Source organism: Ranitomeya variabilis, chromosome 2, assembly GCF_051348905.1.
Source record: "Ranitomeya variabilis isolate aRanVar5 chromosome 2, aRanVar5.hap1, whole genome shotgun sequence".
Classification (NCBI taxonomy): domain Eukaryota; kingdom Metazoa; phylum Chordata; class Amphibia; order Anura; family Dendrobatidae; genus Ranitomeya; species Ranitomeya variabilis.
In genome coordinates this window covers 1,050,344,614-1,050,370,527 of record NC_135233.1, presented here as the reverse complement: position 1 = coordinate 1,050,370,527, position 25,914 = coordinate 1,050,344,614, and the positions used below count along the sequence as shown (strand labels likewise).

General features: G+C 48.2%; 1 protein-coding gene across 6 annotated transcripts in view; it reads left to right on the top strand.

The window, feature by feature from the left end:
* The first annotated feature begins 14,372 nt into the window (after positions 1–14,372).
* The window catches only part of CYRIA (CYFIP related Rac1 interactor A), a 64,085-nt gene continuing 52,543 nt past the window's right edge, over positions 14,373–25,914 (top strand). For 3 of the 6 annotated variants that reach the window (XM_077291462.1, XM_077291455.1, XM_077291458.1), the window contains exon 1: positions 14,499–14,635. The gene's annotated coding sequence lies outside the window, so the exon portion shown is untranslated. Of the gene's footprint in view, positions 14,636–16,111; positions 16,138–25,914 lie in introns of all 6 variants that reach the window. The other 3 variants (XM_077291460.1, XM_077291456.1, XM_077291459.1) reach the window with 3 other exon arrangements.

Genomic DNA, 25,914 nt, shown 5'->3' with positions numbered 1-25,914 from the left:
TAAACAAAGGGACCCCTTTAAGAACTAACCCTGGTCGGGTTTAAAGCAGCAAAACATCAGGAAGACAAACCGTTAACTATTTACAGTTGCAGAGTATCGGAGCTTACTCTGGTTCTGGCGGCCTCCACCGGGGCTTTACCTGACAGGTGGCCCTCTGTGACCCAGGCAGGCTTGACTCCAAGGCTACTCCCGGTGCCAGGTACCCTCCATGAGTTTGGGCCTCCTGCATGACCAGGTCGTGCGCCGCGATGAGTGTCTGCGTGGGCCGGTGGATAATGCTGGCGGCAGCAGAGGCTGCTGCAGCTGCTTCAGCAGCAAGCTCCTCCCCCTCGGTTCTAGATACTGCCAGGACGGCTGTACAGCGCTGCATATTCCGGGCCCACCAGCTTCTTCCCTTTAGATGCCGGCGGTACGTCACCACATCTCCCGGCCTCAGGAGGGACTTGGCGCCGTCTCCACACAGGCAGGGTTCCACCTCGTCCCGGGTGATGCGGACTCTCAGGGCCGCTCCGATTTCCTGGACAAAGCCTTTCCCTTCCTGAGGCTGGTAAACAATCACAACGCCCCATTTCGGCAAGGAGCCGTCCAACAGCTCACCTCGCGCTTCCTGTTCCACTTCTCGCTGGAACTCTGCGATTAGGTGGTTCCGATATTCTCCCCAAGGGAAGGGCCCGAGGTCGTGCCCCCCCGGTAATTTGGGGACAGGCAGCGGGGCCACCGGGGCGCCAGTGGTCGCAGTGGTAACTGGGACAGGTGCGGAGGTGAGGCGTCCTCCCCGGGAGTCGCGGCACTGAGTACCTTCGCTTGAGGTAACTCCTCCGGCGCCACTCCACTCTCCTGAGGGAGGCGTACGGACTGGGGACCGTTCAGGCATGGGATGCCCCATCAGCAGCTCCCATGGGTCGAAATCCTCCAACGAGGGCATGTCGGAGTAATCCTCCGGTGACGGGGGTCGGTGCGGGGCCATTCTTTTCCACCGGCCTTCTCTGGTCTCCAGTCCCCCTCATCTGAGTCATAGTTTCGTTTCTTCGGTCTCCGCCCACCACAGAAGATCAGGAGGCGGGTCTCAGCTGCTGACGGACACGTCCTCAGGACACAGAAATATTTAGACAGGGTGGCCATCGTTCTTCGCGCTCTTCAGCTTGTTCACGCCCACAAATCTACGCCCTTCTTCTTCTCCTGCGCTCCTCTTAGCGCTGTAATGGTGGCGGTTTTGGCGGGAATCGGCAATACACAGTCTTTGCAATCAGTCACCATTCAAGCACAATTCAGACACAGTTCCAAGGCACACATGACCTGATTCTTCAGGCTTAAGTAGATCCTGTTCGTGACGCCAAGTTGGAGCGCCCCCAGACGCAGGGCCGCGGGGTACTCGGTACCGGGCCTCTCTGTCTCGGTCCTGGGGTTGTCACGGTGGCTAGGCCCGGTCCGTGACCCTGCTAAGGGGCGTCCAATGAAAAATGTGATGATGGTGCGTGGTGCAAGGTGCGATGAATAACGAGGACACAGGGTTGCAGTCTCTTTACCTCTTTACTGAAGGCTTCAGGATCCGCAATCCAGAGCACTGCTAACAGGGCTGGCTGAGACCGGCCGGTCCGAAGGCACATCCAGAGTTTCCTTTGCAGGTGGAAATCAGTGCCTACCTTCTAGCGCCTGTGGGTTGTAGTACCTCTCTGCTGAGCACCACGGGATAGTCCTCACAACTGTTGTGTCTGTTTCTGATGTTCTTCCTCACAACTATCGTTTCTCTTCTGATGTTCTTCTCCATCCCCCAGATGATTTGGCTAGGACGCACCCGTATGACGGGTAGGCCTGGAGTTCTTCCGGGACCCTAGAGTCACCCCTCTCCCACAATTGCCTCCTATGTCTGCTTAGGTGATTTAGGTGAGACAGCCAACCTAAAGTCAACTGCCCTGCCGCTGTTTGAAGTAATGCTTGGAGCCCAATACTTCCTCGGCGTTCCGGCCACCGGCTACGCGCCTCAGTAGGATGTTGCCTCAATCTTACGGCACGACTCCTACTGGCTTTATCTCCTTTTTGCTGCGATCTCGTTTCTCACTTCTCCACAATAAACCTCGCTTCTTATCCATTCTTAAGATACCGCTGCAACGTAGTGCAGGCGCGGTTCTGTAACGATCTGCCCTTTTCGCTAGGCCTCTGTCAGGATCCCACCCCTGACAGGGACCCCCCTGAATCTTCCCAAGCAACCCCTTCTCTCACTAGGTGTTGCCTGGGCAAAACCCAGTCAGCTTCTCTCTAACTTCCTATCCAGCCCCCAGTTTTACCAGATTGTGAGGAGTGGCCTAATACATAGAACCCTTTGCTCCCCCTGGTGGCCAGAGTGTGAAGTGTAATGTGTGACTGTGATACCTGGTCAGGTGAACTCCTTAAGTGCCATCAGACATACCATCACTCCCCTTAGCGGCGGAGCAACAGTACTGCAACGACCAGGACTCTGGGGCGCTGCACTTGTATACTGGCATATTTAAATGATGAAAAGATACCAGATGAGAGAGATTTAGTATGTTATTAAGGTGAGCAGTGACAGACGGGGAAAGGGAATGAAGGAAATGTGAGGAAATAGGATTACTGGTGCAGGTATTAGGGAGAGAAGATGCAAGGAGCCTGTTATCTTGAAAGCCAGGGAAAGGGACCAAAGGAGATGTGAAGGAATAGGGTCAGGGTGCAGGTGGTAGGGCAAGAAGATGCAAGGAGTCTGTTAACTTATTTTCCGTACCCGGATCAAAGACCGAATGTGAGCTAGATGAAGTGCAGGAGGGTAGAAAATGCATGATATTAGGGGATTTTTTATTTTAAATAAATTGCAAGATTGTCAGTGCTGAGTTCGGTGGTGAGGGCCTGAACTCTTGGACTTAGAAGAGAATGAAAAGTTTCTAAGAGTCGTTTAGGATTGTTGGATAGTGCGGTGATGTGGGTGTTGAAGTAGGTTTGTTTGGAGATGTGAAGGGCAGAGTTGTATGTCTTAAGCATAACCTTAGGGTACCGTCACACAGTGCCATTTTCATCGCTACGACGGCACGATTCGTGACGTTGCAGCGTCGTATGATTATCGCTCCAGCGTCGTAGACTGCGGTCACACGTTGCAATACACGGTGCTGGAGCGATAATTTCATGACGTATTTGCGATGTAGAAGCCGTTGGTTACTGTGCGCACATCGTATACAACCTGTGTCACACGATGCAATCATGCCGCCACAGCGGGACACTAGACGACGAAAGAAAGTTTCAAACGATCTGCTACGACGTACGATTCTCAGCGGGGATCCGGATCGCAGTAGCGTGTCAGACACAGCGATATCGTAACGATATCGCTAGAACGTCACGAATCGTGCCGTCGTAGCGATGAAAATGGCACTGTGTGACGGTACCCTTAGAATGGATGAAATCTTCGGCTAGATTGGATTTTCTCCATAGACCTTCGGCGCACCTGGAGAACCGCTAGAGAAACGTGTTTGCAGCAGGTGCCAGGGTTGTTGCTGTCTGTGCTAAGTTGTTCTGAATGTATGGAGTGCAGCTTCATCCAAGGCACTTTGCAATGTTTCATTATAATGTTTCAGTGCAGAGTCAGGACATGAAAGGGAGGAGATTGGGGCAAAAGATGACTGCAAATTTTTCATAAGTTTCTGGGTATTAATGGCAAGCATATTCCTATAAGTGTTGGGGACAAAGATGATAATATGTGCAAAACTGTAAAGTTTGGCGGAATATGTTAGCGCTGTATAAAAATAAAGATTATTATTTATTATTAAGTGTAGTAAGTGGGGGATGTCCTGAGCGGGGTGACAGTTCTTGACAGAGAATGAAAGAAGGTTGTGGTCAGAAAGTAGTTAGTGAAATCATTCACTGTACAGAGCCGGAAGAGGATCAAGTCCAGCATGTTTCCATCTTGGTGCGTAGGAGAGTTCATAAGCTGTGAAAGCGTGAGAGAGGAAGTTAGAGATAAAAAGGTGAGTAGCAGTGTCACACCTACTCTCCTCCCATTCTTTATTTTGGGGCCTGGATTCTTGAGACTAGAATTGCTGATTTCCAGAAGTTTTAAGCAGGGCTCATAAGTAAAGATGAGTGATTTTACCAAACTTCAAATTCAGCCAGGAAATGTGATTTTTGGTGAATACATTCAGTGGGGGTCGAATCACCAGGGAAGGCATTAAAAAATCCTTGGCATAATCCTCAGCAATCCTCCTTATACCTTATATAGGATGATTTCTGAATCATCCAGAAGATCTCCCACTTTTTCTGGAATCCTCTCAGACATTCCAGGAAAGTTGGCGAGTATGGCCTTGGGACGAGATATAGGTACGATTAAGGTCAATTTTGACTTTGTCATATAGACCCCTCTCTGCAATGTGGGACACTTTGTATTACAGTATGTAATTGTTATGAAGTTGCTCCTAACTCGATTCCCGAAGATCTTTTCCAACCGTGGAGATGACCTCTCTCTTTCACTGAATTGTCAGGACTTATTGCATCTTCTATGGCCTTGACTTTCATTTTTGCAGTCCTGGCTGCATTGTTCTATTTTCCTTTGCTGAAATCATTCAGGATGCCCTTGTACTGACCTTGGTCACCAAGAGATGCTGTTTGTTTCACTCACTAGGACGGATAACATCCGATCTTTAAAATCTGCCATCTAATTCCCTTGAGCACATGCTGGCCCACATTGATCTCTGACTTGTCACAATAAATACACGCAACACTAGCCATTTGCTTTTGGCTGTAAACGATTCAGAACCAGCGCTATGGTAGAAAACCTCAGATATGTAATCTGTTTTGTGATCAAAACCACCTGAAGCTGCAGCGCAACTATAGGAGGTGCACAGTTTGCAGTTGTACCCCAACCCTGGAGTCCGAGAGGGATCAAAAAGTCCTATAGGAAAAGACTAGAGATGAGCAAATCCATTTATAACAAATCAAATTCATTCTGAAAACTTTACATTCTAGAACATCAGAATATTTTGGGGATTCAATAGACCCGAATTCAGCAAATTATCTAACATTTGAAAGTGAAAAAACCCACAAAATCCTCACCTGTCCTAGGCCTCCACCTCAATCCTTCAGCTCCCTGGTCCTCTGTTCGGGTCTTTGGTTCTTCCAATTTTGAGGTCCATATGGTCACATGGGGGCATCATGTGTCACACCTGGACTGAGACAAGTGAGTATAATTTTTTTATTTTTTTTACCCTTTACCTCCTTATTATACTTAGGGGTCTGCACAATCGGGGGAATTTTAATTTGGAAGTTCAAGTCAATTCGAGTGAGTCTGCCCAAGATGACTTTTGGGAACATCGCTATACAAAACACCAGTACGACAGCTGAAGGCTAGTTGAGAGCTCTATTATAGGTTTTTCATTGGGGTCGATGAGGTTCATGTTACACCTCTGGTCTCAAAAGAACCAAAATCTGAATATCATGAATATTTCAGTACTTGTGCTAATCTGACTGATGAAAAAACAACAGACAGCAAGTGGGTAGAAAGCAATGAAAGGGAGGAGATAGCAGAATAGTATTCCGCGTTCGTACTGGAATAAGCAGATTCATAGGCATGGTGACAGGCACTGATATATAAAATAGACTGGCCTATAAGAAGAACGCATACCTTAAAGGGGTCCACTACGTACCTTACACATCTATCCTTGAACACCACAAACAGTCCACTGTGCTGATAAGCAAATAACCTGGCTTTGGGCCTCCGCCAATCAATCGATGGTGGCCTATCTATAGCCATTTGTGTTAAGTTGTCCAGTATCTGAAATCAAGGTTTTTTGGGGGTTTTTTTTTTCCTGAAATAGTGCCACATCTGTCCACAGACATTGTCTGATATATCCTTACGATAGTGTCCAAGCACTAGATGCCACCCCTTAGTTTGTACTTTGACAGTAGGGGTTCTCTAACATGCCTCCCAACTTCCAGGAACATATCACTCCAAATGTAAACACAGTATACTAATATCAAAATATTATTTTATTATTGAAATCAGAACATATCGAGATTCAATATTCATCAGTGTATACAAGTCCCAGTATCGGTACGGTCCCCTATGGGCTGTTATATTCCACATGGTTGGGTCATGCATGGAGGTCGATTAAGCAGAAGCGGATACAGACAAAAATGTGTCTAAAACAGTGGCATTTTGCAGTCTAATATCTCATCATAATGTACAATTCCACCTGCTTTGGAGCTTGATGTGGCCCCCTTACCTTTTGGGCCTCTAGGCAGCTGCACACGTTGCATCAAAGGTAAGTCCATATCTGAGATTAAGTCTATTTGTACACCATACAATGTTTCGGGTTTGTCCCCCTTTCCCTGGAAGCCAGAAGTAAACACTGTATGGAGTGCGTTTTTTTTTATTATTATAACAAATCGCCTGTGCCCAGAATTTTCGGAAAGAGGACCACACCTTTAATGGGTCTGGGTGGTCAGAAGATATTGATAACCTATCCGTAGAACAAGTCACTATCAAATCGGTGGAGGTGTGACAGCTAGTACCAGCTCTAGCATCTGCACAGCTCCATTCCACGTGTAGCAGCCGCTGCCCAGTCCTGCAGAACAGCTCCGCTGCGAAGCACCAGACTTCAGTACACAGCAGTGGCTGCTACACAGTAGAGCTGGGCAGTGTGTGCTTATATACATGTCATCAATAACATAGCTGTTTTCTACTGCACTTTTCCTGCAGGTGTCCACACCAATGTATGAAATTCCATTCTGTTTTTTGCTTTTTTATGCATTTTGCTTCTTTTTATGCATGTTTCGTGTGAAATTGATGCAACATTATTTTTTAATTAATTTTTTTAAATGCAGAAACACAGGTTACAGTGATTTTACATGGGTAACAAATGTCCCCAGAAGAATGCACAGATCCAGCAGCGTCTCTAAATGCACGTTAGGCATGAGATTTCATGATATCACATCCACTTTGCTTGAACTATTAAACGCGGCAGATTTTCCGGGACAATCCCTCTTCATAGTAGATAAAAACTGGGCTTTTATGTTGCGTGGGAACTAGGCTTAATATTGAAGAGTGTTGTGATTGGCTCACCAGTGCTCTTAAGCCTGCACTGTCCCTTTAAATAAAGAATGTTAAGGATTGCTGCGCTGCTGTGGACTGAGAGTTTTATTGCTGTCAAAATGTTTATGCCAAGTGTAAGGTGAGCCCCCCCGCTGTGCCCCCATCCCCATCACATAGTGAACAGCGCATAAGCCCAGCGGGTGTCAGGCATTGTTCATAACTTCATTCTGTGGGGGGTCAGAGTCATCTCTACATGTCCAATCGGCTGGTAAAAAACATTGGAAACTCATTCACCCCAGTATTTAGCTAAAGGGGTGTCCGTGTCTATTTAAAGCTTATGTTCTGCACCGTTCTAATATATTTTGTGTTTCAGTTACTCATAATTTTTCCAGAGCTTTGATTTTCTGCCAGGAAATGGGAACTTTTTAAACCTGCTTTTCTTAATCGGGTTGTAGAGATATGACAACAACGTCTGCAGTTAAGGTACCTTCACACGAAACGACTTTGTAACGATATCGCTAGCGATCCGTGACGTTGCAGCGTCCTGGCTAGCGATATCGTTTAGTTTGACACGCAGCAGCGATCAGGATCCTGCTGTGATGTCGCTGGTCGCTGAATAAAGTCCAGAACTTTATTTGGTCGTCCGATCGCCGTGTATCGTTGTGTTTGAAAGCAAAAGCAACGATACCAGCGATATTTTACACTGGTAACCAGGGTAAACATCGGGTTACCAAGCGCAGGGCCGCGCTTAGTAACCCGATGTTTACCCTGGTTACCAGCGTAAAAGTAAAAAAAACAAACAGTACATACTCACCTGCGCGTCCCCCAGCGTCTGCTTCCTGACACTTACTGAGCCCGGCCCTAAAGTGAAAGTGAAAGCACAGCGGTGACGTCACCGCTCTGCTGTTAGGGCCGGAGCTCAGTCAGTGTCAGGAAGCGGACGCTGGGGGACGCGCAGGTGAGCATGTACTGTTTGGTTTTTTTACTTTTACGCTGGTAACCAGGGTAAACATCGGGTTACTAAGCGCGGCCCTGCGCTTAGCAACCCGATGTTTACCCTGGTTACCCGGGGACCTCGGCATCGTTGGTCGCTGGAGAGCGGTCTGTGTGACAGCTCCCCAGCGATCAAATAGCGACGCTGCAGCGATCGGCATCGTTGTCGCTATCGCTGCAGCGTCGCTTCGTGTGAAGGTACCTTTACTCCGTTACGCCCCAAGGGTGGCGCATGTGGATTTGTGGACCCACTGTGCCCAGGGTCGGGCCTGCCTATGAAGGGACAAAGCTATGCTGCTCCCATGTGTTCACTGGAGCTCATGATGGTGGAGACAGCCGGGGCTGCAGGTACGCTGACACTGGTTTGGGCTATGGCAATGTTCAGACACACCAGTCTAGGATACTGGAATAGAGAATGGCCGCACACGGCCTGGTGGACAATGTTCAGGCACGAGCCGCATCGGGACCAGGGGACTTCGGATTCAGGACTCGCCACTCCAGAACCAGGAGACAACATTCAGGCACTGGTCGCACTGGGACCAGGGGAATTCAGGAACAGAACTGGCCGCACTGGGACCAGGGGACTTCAGGAACAGGACTGGTCATTTCAGGACCAGGAGACAACATTCAGGCACTGGTCCCACTAGGACCAGAAATTCGGGAACAGAACTGGCCGCACTTGGACCAGGGGAATTCAGGAACAGGACTGGCCATTTCAGGACCAGGAGACAACATTCAGGCACTGGTCCCACTAGGACCAGAAATTCGGGAACAGAACTGGCCGCACTTGGACCAGGGGAATTCAGGAACAGGACTGGCCATTTCAGGACCAGGGGACTTCGAATACCGGACTGGCCGCACCGGGACCAGGAGACTACGTGCCGGCACTGGTCACACCAGAACCGGAATTCGGGTTCAGGATACTGGCCGCACCGGGACCAGGGATTCGGTTCAGGACGCTGGATGCACAGGGACCAGGGGACTTCACAGCTCACTAGTAGCTCACTTTACTCACTAATGATTCAACTTGTTGCTTGGTGACTCCCTCAGGAAGAGGGAGACTTTTATACAAAATGTCTCCCAGTTATTGACTGGGAGTCATCTTGCAAGTGTACACATTATGCTAAATGTCTCTCAGCCATAGGCTGACGGCATTTAGCAAAATGGGCACGCTGACCCTTTAAGAGGAGGAGAGCACGTGCACACTATGCGCGCCACCAGGGGCGGCAGCGCGCACACAACCAGGAAGCACGCCGGGGACCGGGGCGGTGAGGAAGTCAGCGTCCCTACATGGCGAGAAGAGGACACCATGCAGGGGCGTCTGTAGTAGCGCTACACACTCTATGTGACTGCAGACTTGTGAGTCCTCATACCTCACACACTAAGCGTTGTCGGGATTCTTCAGTGCCAAGGGGACATATGAGAGACCATGACTGTTATGGAGGGCCAAACCAATAAGATAAAATTAATTCTGCTCAGTATTAATGTTAACATATTAATTATAATGATTTTATATTAATATTAATTGTATCAATTAATATTGAGCAGAATTAAGTATGCTGACATCTCCCTATATACGATATGAGCAGGGCCGGTGTTTGGGGCAGGCAGACCAGGCAGCTGCGCAGGGCCCACGCTCCTCCAGGGGCCACTAGCCAGTGGCGTGCCGCAAATAGCAGCACACCATGCGGCTGTTATGGGGCCCGTAAGAGGGACCCGGTGCCACCCCCCATTGGGCATTCAACTTATCGGCATCATAGACGTTTGTGAGGGGACTGCACTATACTTTGTGTGGGCTGTATTATACTGTGTTGTGGGGTCTGCACTGCATTATACTCTATGAGGAGGGCTACATTATACTGTGTCACTGTGTGGGGTGGCTGCAGCATACTGTGAGTGGGGGGCTGCATTATACTGTGTGGGGGGCCTGCATTATACTGTGTGTAGGGGGCTGCACTATACTGTGTGTGTCTGCATTATACTATGTGTGTGTGGGGGGGGGCTGCATTATACTCTGAGGGGGCTAGAGTATACTGTGTGTAAGGGGCTGCATTGTACTCTACGAGGGGCTACAGTATACTCTGAGGGGGCTGCATTATACTGTGTGTATGAGGCTGCATTATACTCTAAGAGGGGGCTGCATTATCCTCTTAGGGGGCTGCATTATATTGTGTGTATGAGGCTGCATCATACTCAAAGAGGGAGCTGCATTATACTCTATGAGGGGGCTGCAGTATACCCTGAGGGTGGTTGCTGTATACTCTATGGGCGGGGGGCTGCAGTATACTCTCAGGGAGGCTACATTATACTTTGAGGAGGCTGCATTGTACTCTATCAAGGACCATGGAGAGTGCAATATACTATATGTACTATATGGGACCTGCATTATGCTGTATCGAGGACCCATCATTCTTCCTCAGCCGGTGTAAAGAAACTCGGGAACAAGCGTCAAACGACTTCAATATTTGTATTTGCATTGTTTCCACGCTGTGGTTCTACATTCGACGCTGAGTCTGCGCTGGTCCTTTCTGCTCCCCATCTTGGATATGGAGATAGGAAAAAATCTCACAGCACCTTATCAGTCAGCTACACCTCCATTCGCCTCATGAGGAGACAGAACAAGGTAGATGTGAGGTTGCACCAGGACGGCTAATCAATAGAAGAGCAGCGGATGCAGCCGGGTGAGAGGCGGTTCTCACGGCTTCCCAGACATCCAGCCATGATATGCCATACTGCCACATGACTGCCGCGGTGGCGTCATCGGTCACGTGCCGCACTTCTGACATTATTATAGCTTGAACAGAAGGATAATAGACAGAGCTAAATATAATCATGATAAAAATAGGCACAAGTCAAAGTCAGAATATAAAAAGCCACTTAGCATGTTGAATACACAATAGCTAATCAAGTCAGGAATGGGAAATACAGCGGGGTCGCGATTCTCCCTGTGATTAGCTGATACATCGCTTCCTTGTTCTATTCCAATGTGCGCAGAGACCAGATGATTGGACTTTCATTTCCATAGCTCACAGTAAGATCACATTTTTTTATTTTCCTAATCCTCATTAGATTATTATCATCAGCTTTAAAGGGGTTGTCCGGCCTTAAGACCCCGTCTCACATAGCGTTTTACCAACGATCACGACCAATGATACGACCTGGCCGTGATCGTTGGCAAGTCGTTGTGTGGTCGCTGGGGAGCTGTCACACAGACAGCTCTCTCCAGCGACCAACGATCAGGGGAACGACTTCGGCATCATTGAAACTGTCTTCAACGATGCCGAAGTCCCCCTGCAGCACCCGGGTAACCAGGGTAAACATCGGGTTACTAAGTGCAGGGCCGCGCTTAGTAACCCGATGTTTACCCTGGTTACCAAAAAAAACAAACAGTACATACTCGCCTTTCGGTGTCCGTCAGGTCCCTTGTCGTCTGCTTCCTGCTCTGACTGAGATCCGGCCGTACAGTGAGAGCAGAGCGCAGCGGTGACATCACTGCTGTGCTGTGCTCTCGCTGTACGGCCGGATCTCAGTCAGAGAAGGAAGCAGACGGCAAGGGACCTGACGGACATCAGATGGTGAGTATGTACTGTTTGTTTTTTTTGGTAACCAGGGTAAACATCGGGTTACAAAGCGCGGCCCTGCGCTTAGTAACCCGATGTTTACCCTGGTTACCAGTGAAGACATCGCTGGATCGGTGTCACACACACTGATTCAGCGATGTCAGCGGGACCTCAACGACCAAAAAACAGTCCAGGCCATTCCGACACGACCAGCGATCTCACAGCAGGGGCCTGGTCGCTGGTACGTGTCACACATAGCGAGATCGCTACTGAGGTCGCTGTTGCGTCACAAAACTTGTGACTCAGCAGCGATCTCGCTAGCGATCTTGCTATGTGAGACGGGGCCTTTAGGGTACAAGTCTGCAGTCACTTTATGTGACTGCAGACTTGTGAATCCTCACATTGAGAAGAACCCAGCAAGAGTACAGTGGGTATATCCGGCCACCATTACTTGCAGTAAGTATAATAGGTTTGATCAAGGTAAGGAATTAAATGAAATATAACTTTTAATTAGTATCATAAAAGTAAGGCCAACATATATACATATAACAATTTAGACAAGACATAAAGTGCTAGTGCTCAAGGTAACCAGTTCTCGTACAGAAATATGGGTTGATCTCACCAATGTAGTTTTCTTCCCGTGCTGAATGCAGGAGACAGAAGCAGGAGGGAAACAATGATAACGGGGGAGATAATTTACTCTTTTTTTCCCTAAAACTCCATGTCATGCCCCTGCAATGCTCCCGTCCTTACAAGAGCAGTACTCAAGTAGCCTGTTCACAAGTTGCCCATGAAAGTTTGTGTAGCTTCCCGATGCGTTTCCCCCTCCATTCGGGGGGTTTATCGTGGGGGGGGGATTATTATGTGGGGATATAAACTGGACTCTTGCAGTGGCAAGTAATAACAAACATGAGTTTTACTAGTTGTGTCAGCGCCCCTACATGGGATTCAGTCCGCACTGAAAAGCAACATTGTCAAGATTATGCAGGTGCTTCTCACTAAATTAGGATATCATCTAAAAGTTAATTTATTTCAGTTCTTCAATACAAAAAGTGAAACTCCTATATTATATCGAGTCATTACACACAGAGTGATCTATTTCACGCGTTTATTTCTGTTAATGTTGATGATTATGGCTTACAGCCAATGAAAACCCAAAAGTCATTATCTCAGTAAAGTAGAATACGGTAATTAACAAAAACACTGTAAAGGCTTCCTAAGCATTTAAAAAGGTCCCTTAGTCTGTTCCAGTAGCTCCACAATCATGGGGAAGACTGCTGACTTTACTGATGTCCAGAAGGCAGTCAGTGACACACTCCACAAGGAGGGGAAGCCACAAAAGGTCATTGCTAAAGAAACTGGCTGCTCACAGAGTGCTGTATCCAAGCATATTAATGGAAAGGAGAGTAGAAGGTAAAAGTGTGATAGAAAAAAGTGCACAAGCAACCGGGATAACCGCAGCCTTGAAAGGATTAAGAAAAGGCCATTCAAAAAATTGGGAGAGATTCACAAGGAGTGGACTTCTGCTGGAGTCATTGCTTTAAGAGCCACCACACACAGACGTATCCAGGACATGGGCTACAAGTGTCACATTCCTTGTGTCAGGCCACTCATGACCAATAGACAACGCCAGAAGCGTCTTACCTGTGCCAAGGAGAAAAAGAACCGGACTGTTGCTCAGTGGTCCAAGGGGTTGTTTTCAGATGAAAGTAAATTTTGCATTTCATTTAGAAATCAAGGTCCCAGAGTCTGGAGGAAGAGTGGAGAGGCCACAATCCAAGCTACTTGAGGTCTAGTGTGAAGTTTCCACAACCAGTGATGGTTTGGGGAGCCATGTCATCTGCTGGTGTAGGTCCACTGTGTTTTATCAAGACCAAAGTCAGCGCAGCCGTCTACCAGGAAATTTTAGAGCACTTCATGCTTCCCTCTGCCAACAAGCTTTTTGTAGATGGAAATTTCATTCTCCAGCAGGACTTGGTATCTGTCCACACTGCCAAAAGTACCAATACCTGGTTTACAAACAACAGTATCATTGTGCTTGACTGGCAGCAAACTCGCCCGACCTTAACCCCATAGAGAATCTATAGGATATTGTCAAGAGGAAGATGAGACACCAGACCCAACAATGCAGATGAGCTGGAGGCCGCTATCAAAGCAAACTGGGCTTCCATAACCCCTGTGAAGTGACTCCGTCCTCCCATCTCCATAAGTGACAGCAGCTTCTGACCCCACAGCAGGACTGAAAATGAAAAGTAACGAAAGTTTATAAAGAAAAACCCATAAAAATAATTTGAAATAAAAGTAAATATATGTTTCTGCAACAAAACTACATCAAAATGTAAATTTGACCCATGCGGTTAATGGCATCAAGCGGAAAACAAGAAATCTGCCAGAACGGTTATTCCTTCAGGAAGCTGTGTCTCCCCCACAAATAATAAAAGAGATGAAAATGTACAAAATTTTAAGAGAAATAAATTGCGCCCTCGCACGGCTCCTTCAGGGGGGAAATAATAATGTTATTGCTCTTTTAAAATGGAGACAAAGAAATATATATATATATTTTTTACAAGTTTCTGAATCTTTTATTTAGTAAAATAAAAAAAACTCTGGAGCCCTGAACGGGGTGGTTCAAAACGGCAACTTGTCTGGCAAAAAATAAGCTCTTGTGTGGAGAAATGGATAAAAGTTCCCAGTCTTGGATGAATGACAGGAGAAAAAAAACCGCAAAGTGTGAACAATGTCTTGTGGCGTTTGTACCACTACAAGTCCCGAGCTGGGGGGCAGACTGATGTTTTCGGTGGTCTCCCCGCCTCCCGGTGACAGCACTGAGCGCCGCCGCTTCCTGCAGCAACCAATCTCCCTAGCAACCTGTGACGCAGACTTTACCGCGCCTCCTCTTTCGCGCCTGCGCAAACTAAGGCAACGCCTCTTATCGCACTGTTGAGAGGAGGAGGTGGTTTGTTACCATCACGGCGCATGCGTAGCTACCTCCGCTCATACCAGCGGCAGCAGCGGCAACGAGGAGGAGAAGAGGAGCGAGCGCTGCGCCTGAGCTGTGAGTAACCGAACGTGTGGGGATGTTTTATCGCGGCACCGTATCCCTCCGCCTTCTAATTATGTGTCCTTCCGCTCACCCGGTGCGTGTGCTAGGGAATAAAAGCGCCGGGAAGGGCGAGCGCATCTTCTTCCCAGTGCGGCTCCACCCGCCCACACACAGTGCTGGGAGGATGCTCCCGGCATCCTGAGGGTTAATCCTCAGCACCCTGCCATGTCCCTGAGGTGGGCACCCGTCCTATAGCCGGCCATTCCCCCCGGGATGCTCCCACTGTGGAATTTCCACACTCAGAAATCCACAGCATTAAAAAAAAAAAAGTGGAAATTCCACAAAATACATTTATTTTTATTTTTTGCCACAAGAATTTTTGCTGTGAATTTTTTTTTCACTAAGGAATTTCCACGGCAGGTCCGTCCTGTGGGAGCGAGCCCTGGGGTGGGAGCGAGCCCTGGGATGGGTTTACGTGCTGTTTATTTTATTTTATTTTTGCAAAAAAATTTCCGTATTATTGTATATAGCGCTGCGCCAGTCAGAACAGAAGATCAAAGGCAATATGTATTTTTATTTTATTTTTTTGTGCATTTTTAGGGCCATTTTGCATTTTGTTTGTCCTTCAAAGGCCGTGTTCTCACATAGCATAAATGCATTTTATTTATTTATTTATTTTTTTTTAGAAAATTTTCATTTACCAGTAAAATCATTAGTGTATGTGAATTAATGAGAGTCCCTGTCCGCTGCGGCCCTGGGGCCTGCGCACGCACTGATGTTTCAGGAAAGTGCGAGTGTATTTTTTTAAATTTTTAATTCCATATATTCCGCAGCTGCAGAAGCCGCCATATTGACCTCTCATCGCTTTTAGCCACTTTATGAATTCCAAAGCCTGAAGCGAATAAAAGACGGAACGTGCGCAGCAAGTCTTCTTCAGACATTCATTCTTTTTTTTTTTTTTAAATACTTTTTCAGACAGTTTCCAGGTGGAATCTTCTTGAAATCAGACCTTGTGTGCACATACTCTAAAGAAGCTGCCGATCTATGTGTTTTTGGTGCGGTTTTTCCCCCTGTAAGCTTCTGTGGGGGAGGCTGAAAAAAAAAAAAACGCACATAAAAATGCAGTAGCTTTAAGTGCAGAATCGAAGCATTTCTGTACTCACACAATAAAAAGCATCAAATAATGGGGAAAACGCAGCTAAATAACTGCAATAATCAGAGAGTGAAGATTTCTATTGCAAAGTTTAGTGTGGACAACTGGAGAAAACGTGCAGATGTACGCTGTGTGTGAACACGGCCGTGCTGTGGGTTTGATGGGTTTAATGGTTAAGAAAAATAGGTTGTCAGAATCAGATCTGTGGGAAATCGACTCTATTTCGGTTTCTTTCAGACCCACGTTTTTTCACCCATAAGTACCCATTATAGTATGTCTGGCCTTTCACTTTTGTCGTTTAAAAAAAAAAAAGTTTGTTTTATATTTTTTTGCAGACTGCGTTTCAACCAAAAATCTACAGGTCAGTGAAAAAAAGACCGCGTGCGCACACCAGCCGTGTGTCATCTTAGTGACGTCCATTTTTTTTTTTTATTTTTTTTTTTTAATACTGTTTAGAGACCAGGAAACGCTGACTCAAAGACAATTTTTTTTTTTTAACATTGGTGGTGAAAATGGTAAAAAAATAGATGAAAATCAGATCCAGTGCACAAAATGGGGGGGAAAAAATCCATCTGAATGAGGCCTTAAGGTTATGGCGGCGTTGTCTCCTTCGCTAGGAGTCACAGCCTAGGTGTATTTGCAGCGGTGCGGGTCCAGGACAGCGGTGTATATAGACGATTATACTATATATAGGACGTGTAAATCTAGTTTATTGATGGTGGGACGCACTGACCCCTTCCGATCCTGGGAGCAGTGACTAGCATCAAGGATTGAAGTACATTTCGTTTCTAAGTCCAAGCATTTATGGCTTTTTTACTTTAGACAGTTATGGACATCCCCTTTAAGAAAAACCGTTGCTGACCCCCTTTAGGGATAGTAAGGCGGCCTCTGTGGTAGGTGCCCGTGGTCGCTTCAGTGCCCCGATGTGTTGTCGTGCCCTCTCCCGAGCGGTCTGGGGTCTCTCCCGCCCCAGCTATTGTTTTAGTTCTAGCCTCGGGGCCTGTGTTTAATCCTAACATTAACACCAGGATCAGGCGGCCATCGCTGCTTCTTCTCATCAGCCTCATTCCAACGTTGGGGCTGAGAACTATTCACCTTGTACGTGTGGCTTTCACCCTTTTAGAAAATCCTTTTTCATTTTCCACAGATTTTTGCCTAATATTTATCTGCCTTTTAGACTCCCATCCAAACCTTTTTGCTTGGTATATAGAAATAGTTGCAGCTTCTGCCTTCCTTATACCCCCCATGTACCTTCCGAAATATTAACCTATCTGACCTCCCAAGGTCCCACTGCTTGCAACCTGCAGCGAGCCATTGGCTTGGGGGGAGCAGTCCGACCCCCTGCCATCAAATAAGGTATCTAATATGCGAGATGGAAAAACCCTTTAAATGCAAACCACCCTATGCGCTCTGTAAGGGGCAAGTGGACACCACAAAGGGGGTCTTCTGCAGAGAACTGTTCTGGAGGGCTGACGCTGTCCCGGTATTGCATGGCCGTTCATTTTGTTGGCTGCCATGTTATACGACATGACCCAGACTGTTTTCTCCAGCTCCGCTCGTGCCACCCATCAGCTGATCATCTCAGGGAGGGGGATGCATTCTGCAAAGGATTATTTCTGATGAAACAACCCCTTTTATAGAGGTCTTCTCATTTGTACAGGTCCTTGTTGTCAATAAGACGACTTCTCTAAAGGAGACCAACAGTGGTCCTCTCCCCCACCTATAAATGTGCTTGGCTCAGTGAGAAGAAAGAAATGCGGACCCCTCTAGTAGCAACTTATTTCCCTTATAATGGAAGGATCAGGCATGTTGACATCCAACATGTCCAATCCTTCTTTCATCCCCACATATGCAGTCAAAGGAAAGTCGGGACAGCCTGGGGTCACAATTGATGGTCTACTGGTCCTGCCAATATTCATAAGTTTGGCCAATATTTATCAAATGTGTATGGGCATTGGGCCCCCTATATTCTGGTGTATTTCCCCCATTGCCTGCAGTTTAGCGTTGCATGCCGGCTGTCCATTAATACACGGGCTCGGTGCGTCCGCTAGTTATGGCCTGGGGTTATAGTCGGAGGCCATATCTACACTGTGTGCAGAATTATTAGGCAAGTTGTATTTTACAGGATTATTTTTATTATTAATCATCAACTATGTTCTCAATCAACCCAAAAGCTTAATATTTTTGGAAGTTCGAGTGGTGTTTGTTTTTTTTTTGTTTTGTTTTTAAGACTTGGCTATCTTAGGAGGATATCTGTTTGTGCAGGTAACTATTACTGTGCAGAATTATTAGGCATCTTAAAAAAAAACAAATGTTCCCATCTCACTTGTTTATTTTCACCAGGTAAACCAATATATCTGCACAAAATTTAGAAATAAACATTTCTGACATGCAAAAACCAAACCCCCAAAAATGAGTGACCAATATAGCCCCCTTTCTTTATGATGACACTCAGCAGCCTTCCAGCCATAGATTGTCGGTTGCTTCATCTGTTTACGATGAACATTGCGTGCAGCAGCCACCACAGCCTCCCAGACACTGTTCCGAGAGGTGGACTGTTTTCCCTCCCTGTAGATCTCACATTTTATGAGGGACCACAGGTTCTCTATGGGGTTCAGATCAGGTGAACAAGGGGGCCATGTCATTATTTTTTCTTCTTTGAGACCTTTACTGGCCAGCCACGCTGTGGAGTAGTTGGAGGCATGTGATGGAGCATTGTCCTGCATGAAAATCATGTTTTTCTTGAATGATACCGACTTCTTCCTGTACCACTGCTTGAAGAAGTTGTCTTCCAGAAACTGGCAGGTGGTCTTGGAGTTGAGCTTCACTCCATCCTCAACCCGAAAAGGTCCCACAAGTTCATCTTTGATGATACCAGCCCATACCAGTCCCCCACCATCCATCTGGCCCATCAAGAGTCACTCTCATTTCATCAGTCTATAAAACCTTGGAAAAGTCAGTCTTAAGGTATTTCTTGGCCCAGTCTTGACATTTTATCTTGTTTCTTGTTCAAAGGTAGTCGTTTTTCAGCCTTCCTTACCTTGGCCATGTCCCTGAGTATCGCACACCTTGTGCTTTTTGTTACTCCTGTAAAGTTGCAGCTCTGAAATATGGCAAAACTGGTGGCAAATGGCATCTTGGCAGCTTCACGCTTGATTTTCCTCAATTCATGAGCAGTTATTTTGCGCCGTTTTTGCCCAACACGCTTCTTGCGACCCTGTTGGCTATTTGCCATGAAACGCTTGATTGTTCGGAGATCACGCTTCAAAAGTTTGACAATTTCAAGACTGCTGCATCCCTCTGCAAGACATCTCACAATTTTGGACTTTTCAGAGCCAATCAGATCTCTCTTCTGATACATTTTGCCAAAGGAAAGGAAGTTGCCTAATAATGAAGGGTTATATAGGGTTTTGATGTCATTAGACAACACCCCTCCTCATTACAGAGATGCACATCACCTGATTTACTTAATTGGTAGTTGGCTCTCAAGCCCGAACAGCTTGGAGTAGGACAACATGTATAAAAAGTATCATGTGATCAAAACACAACTTGCCTAATAATTCTGCACACAGTGTAGTTCTTTTCAGGAAAAGTTCCTAGAGATTCATCTATGGAGAAGCTCATTAGTCTCATCCCACAGATAAGTGGCAACGGGTGCAGAGAGAAAGTGCTGTTAGCCATGGCAACCGCTCAGATAACAAAATTCCAATTTTTCATGGACAGCTCCTCTGCTTTTCCTCAGCACCAGGTTTTCTAAATCTCCCATTAATTGGATGAAATTAGTGATTTTTGGGGTCATATAAAGTATCAAAATTATTCTGTTGGTTAAAGAGCTTGCACTCGTCTAATACTGTTTGTAATGTTTTTGGCACGTGGAAACTACCGCAGTCACTTACAGCATTCGCAACATTAATATTTATCCTCCTCATCCATTTTTAGAATAAGTAGTACAAGGAGACTGGAAATGTCCGGACAATCAATAGATACAAATTTACTTTGGAATGATTGTGCAAAGAGCACTCAGGTACAGGTAGTGCTGCCCCTTACTGCCCTGTGTACGGTGGGCTCCTGTCCTGGTACAGGTAGTGCTGACTCTTACTGCCCTGTGTATAGTGGGCTCCTGTCCTGGTACAGGTAGTGCTGACTCTTACTGCCCTGTGTATAGTGGGCTCCTGTCCTGGTGCAGGTAGTGCTGCCTCTTATTGTCCTGTGTACGGTGGGCTCCTGTCCTGGTACAGGTAGTGCTGCCTCTTACTGCCCTGTGTACGGTGGCTCCTGTCCTGGTACAGGTAGTGCTGACTCTTACTGCCCTGTGTATAGTGGGCTCCTGTCCTGGTGCAGGTAGTGCTGCCTCTTACTGCCCTGTGTACGGTGGCTCCTGTCCTGGTACAGGTAGTGCTGCCTCTTACTGTCCTGTGTACGGTGGCTCCTGTCCTGGTACAGGTAGTGCTGCCTCTTACTGTCCTGTGTACGGTGGCTCCTGTCCTCGTACAGGTAGTGCTGCCTCTTACTGTCCTGTGTACGGTGGCTCCTGTCCTGGTACAGGTAGTGCTGCCTCTTACTGTCCTGTGTATAGTGGGCTCCTGTCCTGGTACAGGTAGTGCTGCCTCTTACTGTCCTGTGTATAGTGGGCTCCTGTCCTGGTACAGGTAGTGCTGCCTCTTACTGCCCTGTGTACGGTGGCTCCTGTCCTGGTACAGGTAGTGCTGCCCCTTACTGCCCTGTGTATAGTGGGCTCCTGTCCTGGTGCAGGTAGTGCTGCCTCTTACTGCCCTGTGTACGGTGGCTCCTGTCCTGGTACAGGTAGTGCTGCCTCTTACTGTCCTGTGTATAGTGGGCTCCTGTCCTGGTACAGGTAGTGCTGCCTCTTACTGCCCTGTGTACGGTGGGCTCCTGTCCTCGTACAGGTAGTGCTGCCTCTTACTGTCCTGTGTACGGTGGCTCCTGTCCTGGTACAGGTAGTGCTGCCTCTTACTGTCCTGTGTATAGTGGGCTCCTGTCCTGGTACAGGTAGTGCTGCCTCTTACTGTCCTGTGTATAGTGGGCTCCTGTCCTGGTACAGGTAGTGCTGCCTCTTACTGTCCTGTGTACGGTGGCTCCTGTCCTGGTACAGGTAGTGCTGCCTCTTACTGTCCTGTGTACGGTGGCTCCTGTCCTTGTACAGGTAGTGCTGCCTCTTACTGTCCTGTGTACGGTGGCTCCTGTCCTGGTACAGGTAGTGCTGCCTCTTGCTGTCCTGTGTATAGTGGGCTCCTGTCCTGGTACAGGTAGTGCTGCCTCTTATTGTCCTGTGTACTGTGGGCTCCTGTCCTGGTACAGGTAGTGCTGCCCCTTACTGCCCTGTGTACGGTGGCTCCTGTCCTGGTACAGGTAGTGCTGCCTCTTACTGTCCTGTGTATAGTGGGCTCCTGTCCTGGTACAGGTAGTGCTGCCTCTTACTGCCCTGTGTACGGTGGGCTCCTGTCCTGATACAGGTAGTGCTGCCTCTTACTGTCCTGTGTACGGTGGGCTCCTGTCCTGGTACAGGTAGTGCTGCCTCTTACTGTCCTGTGTACGGTGGGCTCCTGTCCTGGTACAGGTAGTGCTGCCTCTTACTGCCCTGTGTACGGTGGGCTCCTGTCCTGGTACAGGTAGTGCTGCCTCTTACTGTCCTGTGTATAGTGGGGTCCTGTCTCCTGGTACAGGTAGTGCTGCCTCTTACTGCCCTGTGTACGGTGGCTCCTGTCCTGGTACAGGTAGTGCTGCCTCTTACTGCCCTGTGTACGGTGGCTCCTGTCCTCGTACAGGTAGTGCTGCCTCTTACTGCCCTGTGTACGGTGGGCTCCTGTCCTGGTACAGGTAGTGCTGCCCCCTACTGTCCTGTGTACTGTGGGCTCCTGTCCTGGTACAGGTAGTGCTGCCTCTTACTGCCCTGTGTACGGTGGCTTCTGTCCTGGTACAGGTAGTGCTGCCCCCTACTGTCCTGTGTACTGTGGGCTCCTGTCCTGGTACAGGTAGTGCTGCCTCTTACTGTCCTGTGTACGGTGGGCTCCTGTCCTGGTACAGGTAGTGCTGCCTCTTACTGCCCTGTGTACGGTGGCTCCTGTCCTGGTACAGGTAGTGCTGCCCCCTACTGTCCTGTGTACTGTGGGCTCCTGTCTTGGTACAGGTAGTGCTGCCTCTTACTGTCCTGTGTACGGTGGGCTCCTGTCCTGGTACAGGTAGTGCTGCCTCTTACTGCCCTGTGTACGGTGGCTCCTGTCCTGGTACAGGTAGTGCTGCCTCTTACTGTCTTGTGTACTGTGGGCTCCTGTCCTGGTACAGGTAGTGCTGCCTCTTACTGCCCTGTGTACGGTGGCTCCTGTCCTGGTACAGGTAGTGCTGCCTCTTACTGCCCTGTGTACGGTGGCTCCTGTCCTGGTACAGGTAGTGCTGCCTCTTACTGTCCTGTGTACGGTGGCTCCTGTCCTGGTACAGGTAGTGCTGCCTCTTACTGCCCTGTGTACGGTGGCTCCTGTCCTGGTACAGGTAGTGCTGCCTCTTATTGTCCTGTGTACGGTGGCTCCTGTCCTGGTACAGGTAGTGCTGCCTCTTACTGTCCTGTGTACGGTGGCTCCTGTCCTGGTTCAGGTAGTGCTGCCTCTTACTGCCCTGTGTACGGTGGGCTCCTGTCCTGGTTCAGGTAGTGCTGCCTCTTACTGCCCTGTGTACGGTGGCTCCTGTCCTGGTACAGGTAGTGCTGCCTCTTATTGTCCTGTGTACGGTGGGATCCTGTCCTGGTACAGGTAGTGCTGCCTCTTACTGTCCTGTGTATGGTGGGCTCCTGTCCTCGTACAGGTAGTGCTGCCTCTTACTGTCCTGTGTACTGTGGGCTCCTGTCCTTGTACAGGTAGTGCTTCCTCTGACTGCCCTGAGTGCAGCCCGTCCTGGTACAGGTAGTGCTGCCCCTTACTGTCCTGTGTACTGTGGGCTCCTGTCCTTGTACAGGTAGTGCTTCCTCTGACTGCCCTGAGTGCAGTCCGTCCTGGTACAGGTAGTGCTGCCTCTCCTTCCCTGTGTGCAGCCTGCGCCCGTCCTGTTACAGGTAGTGCTGCCTCTTCCCTGTGTGCAGCCTGCGCCCGTCCTGTTACAGGTAGTGCTGCCTCTTCCCTGTGTGCAGCCTGCGCCCGTCCTGGTACAGGTAGTGCTGCCTCTTCCCTGTGTGCAGCCTGCGCCCGTCCTGGTACAGGTAGTGCTGCCCTCTTCCCTGTGTGCAGCCTGCGCCCGTCCTGGTACAGGTAGTGCTGCCCTCTTCCCTGTGTGCAGCCTGCGCCCGTCCTGGTACAGGTAGTGCTGCCTCTTCCCTGTGTGCAGCCTGCGCCCGTCCTGGTACAGGTAGTGCTGCCTCTCCTTCCCTGTGTGCAGCCTGCGCCCGTCCTGTTACAGGTAGTGCTGCCTCTTCCCTGTGTGCAGCCTGCGCCCGTCCTGTTACAGGTAGTGCTGCCTCTTCCCTGTGTGCAGCCTGCGCCCGTCCTGTTACAGGTAGTGCTGCCTCTTCCCTGTGTGCAGCCTGCGCCCGTCCTGGTACAGGTAGTGCTGCCTCTTGCTGCTCTGTGTGCCGGGTTCTCGCTTTTGTCACATATTTGCTCTGCAGGACGGGATAATGGCCGCTGTGGTGACAGCAGATGGTGGGAGGCTGGAAAGCTCTTCGCTCTTTCAGTCTTTTGCATTTTGAATTGGTGAAGCTTCCATTGTGTCCAGGGTCACACGCGGGGCATCCTCTATTATCTGTGGATTAGTCTGCATGTAGGAATACACTGGGACTTGTAGTGCATCTGCTTTGTGTCTGCGGAGTGCGGAGACTTGTGATTGCGTTATGGGACCTTTGCATGTGATTTGTGCTGATAATGACACGGGTAGAAGCATCTTTAATGTAATTTTTCTTTTGTGTAACACTTATTATATTCGAGCAGTCACTTGCGATCCATCGAGCGGTGCCCCGCGCTGCGACGCTGACCTCCAGCAGATCTCCAGGGAGCACATTTACATGTTTGATTTTTACTTTTTTTTTTTTTTTTTTTTGCAATTTGGGAAAATTGCATCACGAACTGAAAAGTGTGAATTGACCCTAAGAGCTGTCGGCATCCCATGAATCCCCACACTAACGCACAGTGGGGGCATCGGCCAAAACTTCTTTCTCTGCATAAATTCTGATTAATGATTTTTGGGGCGAGTTCTGATTATACGTGAATGTTCCGATCCAACCCCCTCCTGGAATAGTTGTCCATCTGTCAGCGCAGGAAAACATGATGTCAATTGTCTGGGGCTGTGGATCACGTCTCCTCTACTGAATAATCAATTCGCTCTGGACGAGGCCGACCGAGGAATTTCATGCCCTTTTTTTTGTGTTGCAGACTTGAAAAATTTTAGTTTACAGTTTCTTTTTGCCCAGAGAATTTGGTCCTCCTACAAGACTGCCCCTCTCTCTGTTATTTGGGGTCATCCTGGTGGACTCTGACAATATATAGTAAATTGGGTACAGTAGTACAATGCAGGATGTTCTGTAACTGCTTTCATAAGAACTTGGTAAAGTTATGTAATGTCCTATAAATGTCTGTTCTGTTCCTGATCTAAGGATCTGGGTTTTTAGTTGAGATGAATCTGTGCTGCACTTTATGTACATGCTCAGTAGTGAGGCAGGGCTGTGGAGTCATAGATGAGATGAATCTGTGCTGCACTTTTTGAACATGCTCAGTAGTGAGTATGTTCTTAAGAGCTAAGTTTTATCCTACTTACCATTAGTGCTAGAGAACATCCGGGTTTGGACTTTTGTAGCCATCATCAGATTCCTAGACCTGTGATCCTCCTGTAGTCAGTAGTACTAGAGGTTGGGACTCCCACCCAGTGTTTCCCATGTTTACGCTGGAATACCTCCCAATAGCGTCTCTGGCCCGGTGACTTACAGCCTCCGCCACGTTTTGCCCATCTGAGTGTACAGACCGGTCCACCTGTCGTGCCTTGCGCTCTTCTGCTTTCAGGTCTTGCTGGCGGCTCCGCAGGTTGATGCTTCCCAGACTTATAGTCAGTACATCATGTTATTGTACATGGCGAGCTTTGGTCGGCTTTATGTTGCGGCCCCTTTCGGTGGGTGTCCAGGTCTTCAGACCTAGCGCTGCTCGCGCAAAAGAAAGGGCAGAAGGGCTCAACATCTCCACCATCCTCCTCGGTCAAATAAAGGGTCAGCCGAGCCCGACTTATCCAGAAGAGGTGAGCCTGTAGGTCTGTACGTCGCTGTGCTCGTCGTCTGCCCCTTTCTTTGATCGATCAGTAGGTGTGTCAAAACCAGGACCCTCCTCCAACCAAAACTAGTAAATAGTGGCTACGTTTTTCTTCTCCATTAACAAATATTGCAAAATTTCTTAAAGGGAACCTGTTGCCAGGTTAGTCCCATATGAGATAAGACCACCACCTTTCAGCCCTCATATACAGCATTTTAATATGCTGTATATATGCCCCCAATGTGGCCTGCAACAAAAGAAAAACACCTTGTATTCTAGTCACCTGCGGGGCAGTCGGGTCCGATGTCTTGGTCTAGTGCCTCCTGCTTTCTAGTGATGCTGTCCTCCTCCTGTACTTCGTGTGGATGACGTATCCTACATCATCCACACAGAATCCGGCATCGCTCTCCTGCGCAGGCGTCCTTCCCCATCCTGACGAGGGCAGCGTAAAGTACTGCAGTGCACTTGTTCTGCTTCTTCGGCCGTTTTTGGCCCAGGTGCACTGCACTGCAGCCCTCGAAAGGTCAGAGACGTGCGCCTGTGCAGGAGCACAATGCAGGGAGACTGGGTGACGTAGGTGACCCGCAGGTGAGTATAATAGGTGTTTTTCTTGTCTTTCAGGCATGTACACAGCATATTAAAATGCTGTATATCAGCGCTGATAGGTGGTGGCCTTATCTCACATGGGACAAACCTGGTGACAGGTTCACTTTGAGGGAATAAAAAAAAAAGTCAGACGCTGATGGATTTTCCCCATTTCATGTAAATATAACTTTTACATTTCCTGAAGCTGCTGGGAGTTGTAGTACAGTAACCCTAGAAAGTTCGCTGACGACCTTGCCCCTTTTTTATTATTTTGGGCTGTTTGTGGCTCGCAGATTGAGTTTCACACAGGATATTGG